The sequence below is a fragment of the Rhamphochromis longiceps genome, linkage group LG3 (genome assembly GCF_057381845.1).
Source record: "Rhamphochromis longiceps isolate RC_006_pf linkage group LG3, R_longiceps_female_GT1.1, whole genome shotgun sequence".
Classification (NCBI taxonomy): Eukaryota; Metazoa; Chordata; class Actinopteri; order Cichliformes; family Cichlidae; genus Rhamphochromis; species Rhamphochromis longiceps.
The window spans coordinates 17,279,462-17,282,368 of record NC_140559.1 but is presented as its reverse complement, the minus strand read 5'-3'; the positions used below and the strand labels follow the sequence as shown (position 1 = coordinate 17,282,368).

At 43.5% G+C, this 2,907-nt stretch overlaps 1 long non-coding RNA gene across 1 annotated transcript; it reads right to left on the bottom strand.

The window, feature by feature from the left end:
- Positions 1–404: 404 nt before the first annotated feature.
- LOC146673214 (uncharacterized) lies at positions 405–1,302 on the bottom strand. The gene is made up of 3 exons (XR_014910492.1): positions 1,084–1,302; positions 731–784; positions 405–634 (listed from the first exon to the last, which is right to left on the bottom strand). It is a non-coding gene; the product is annotated as an uncharacterized LOC146673214 (long non-coding RNA).
- Positions 1,303–2,907: the final 1,605 nt, after the last annotated feature.

Genomic DNA, 2,907 nt, shown 5'->3' with positions numbered 1-2,907 from the left:
TGTCGACGTTTTGTCACGTCCCGCGGCGTTCCTGAGGAACGCGAAAGGAGACCTTCGGCGTTCTTATGGTACGCGGCGGGTTATGGCTGGAATCCAGTGCAATGACGCTCCCGCGGTAGTAGACGTTCCAGCCCTGTATTCCAGCCCTAAACCTAACCTTATCCCTAGCCCTGACCATAACCTTATTCCTGACCTTAACCAGGACTTTAATGATGTTAAATAGCGTGTTTCTAAGCGATTTGAAGAAAAAGAGCGAACATGTGTAGGTTCAGTCCAGACGGTTCTCATATTTCCTCTTTTTCCGAGGTCGTCATTTAGGAACGTGGTGGGTAGCCGAAAACGTAATATGGTGACGATTTGTCACCTAGCGTAAAATGTTACGCTTTGGGAGTGAGAACGGGTTGTCTCGGGCGCAATCTTTCAAACGAGCCTCACGGCATTTCAGGCAACCTCAGGCCAGAAACAACATCCGGTCACTCGCGGTCAAAATCCAGGCAGAGCTGATCTAGCGTAGAGAGCAGATGCTGTCTATCGCGTGTGGAGAGACGGATGTTCTTGCCTGTGGATCGCTCAAGCACTGGTGGAGAAGAATTCGGCGAACTCGAAAAAATAAAGGTGTCCAAGTCTGAGATATCTAGAAAGTTTGATAAAAATGAAAAAGAGGGTAAATGTTTTGTTTTTCTTGTACAATTAGCTGTTAAGAGGGAGAACAAGAATGAACCAAACCTACCAATTCGATCGAGAGAACCAAAAAGAGACGAGTTGAGCACGCTTATCTCAGAGTCTGAAAAGAAATAACAACAGTATTTACAAATGGGAAAAACAGTAAAATATAAAAATTATATGAACAAGAGTGAGAAAAATGAGGTACCTGATGAGGACATGATCGCTGCTATAGTTTAGTGTACAAACGCACTTTTTAGCTCTGAGTGTTAGAGGCGAGCTTATATATATTTTTAAAAAGTGTATTCCAAGTGTTACAGAGCCTATTTGCATGGCTTTTGAAGATGAAAAAGCTTTTTTGACAGAATGGTAAAAAGGAAAATGCGAAAATGTAGTTAGAGGGGGAAGATTAACACTTACCGAGTGATATGCGGATAAGGAAAGAGACGCGGAGCGGCGCCAGTTGTTGATATGGCTGAAGGCAGAGGTCTTCTGGGAGCTCGACGGCAGTCTTAACCTCAGCGGGAGATCATAAAAATCGGACCTGCAGCAGATTGGCTAACCGGGGTGCGAAGGGAGCCGTGCCATTGTTATGTGATTGGCAGGGGGGCGAAGTCAGGCCGAGTTAGTCTCCGGCGGAAATTTTCAAACGAGGTAAGCAGCATTCGGGAGCAGAGCGGGGAGCGAACAAGCAGGACAAATTGTGCTCTGGAAGCGGTTGCAAGTCGGTGCGATTAAGAGCGAGGTAGAACTTAGACCCTGCGTAGAATTTTAGAGGTAGCTAGTAAGAGGGATTGTTTTAAAGAAAAAAGACTAAGGATTTCCCCCCTGTTTTTGAATATAAGGTTTTGGGAATAGAGGGGTACATAAGTTATTCTAGGGTTTTGGAGAAAACGCGGAGGGATTTTTTAAAGGAGTTTTGCCTTTTGCTCGGTGGAGGATCGGTGGGCGGGAGCCGCGGGGCGCTGAATTTGAGAAAAAAGACTAAGGATTTTTTCAGGATTTGCCCTGTTATCGAATATAAGGTTTTGGGAATAGAGGGGGTACCTAACAAGTTATTCTAGGGTTTTGGAGAAAACACGGAGGGTTTTTTAAGGAGTTTTCCCTGCTTATGTGTCTAAGGAGGGTTAGGGGATCGGCGAGAGGTTTTTTTTGACTATGAGTTTTATTCTAAATCTACAAATGCATATAAATCGAAATAAAGTTTTGCCCCAAGGCATGCAGCCTGTATTTCCGGCCATACTGAATGTTACAAAAGCACAAGTTTAACTAAACAATTTTAATATGGTTTAACAGATTTTTAAACACATAAGCATGGAGCCCGAGAGAGCACGGTCCGGAGACACGGGCGCGCTCCCGTGCGCCCAGACACACAGCCTCGGGCGCGCGCGCACACTGACCCGCCACCAGATGGCGATTTTTGAGCATAAAAAGTAAAAACTTTTTAATGGCTTAAAAAAAATAAAAGAATGCTATTTGATATATAAGAAACTTTGAAAATAATCAATTAGTTGTTTTTAGGGGGGGGGAAAGCAATGAGCTATGAACTAGCATATTTTTTGATGAATATCATATTTTTTATGAATATCATATTTTTTATTACTTCCTTTATTACTTTATTACTGCCTGGGGTCATAAAACTTTATTGTGGGACCATAAATCACTCAGTTTGACATAAGGGGTATAATATCACTCTCTCACCACTATGTCCGGTTGGTTAGCCACCACCATTTTGTCCGTCTGTATCTGGAAGTCCCACAGGATCTTAGCTCGGTCATTCTCCACCACCCTTGGGGGCATCTCCCATTTTGACCTCGGGACTTCCAGGTTATACTCGGCACAGATGTTCCTGTACACTATGCCGGCCACTTGGTTATGGCGTTCCATGTATGCCTTGCCTGCTAGCATCTTGCACCCTGCTGTTATGTGCTGGATTGTCTCTGGGGCATCTTTACACAGCCTGCACCTGGGGTCTTGCCTGGTGTGATAGACCCCAGCCTCTATGGATCTTATACTCAGAGCTTGTTCTTGTGCTGCCATGATTAGTGCCTCTGTTATTCTATTCTATTATTAATTTAGGCTTTACCTAATATTTATTGATTTTATTCTTATTCATTTTTTAATCTTCTTACTCTATTTATATTTATATTGTATCCTGTTCTTATTTATTTTATCCTGTATATATCCTATTGTGTCATATCTCCAGTGTTTCCTCGGAGGGCGCTCTCTGCACCGGGGCTGTGA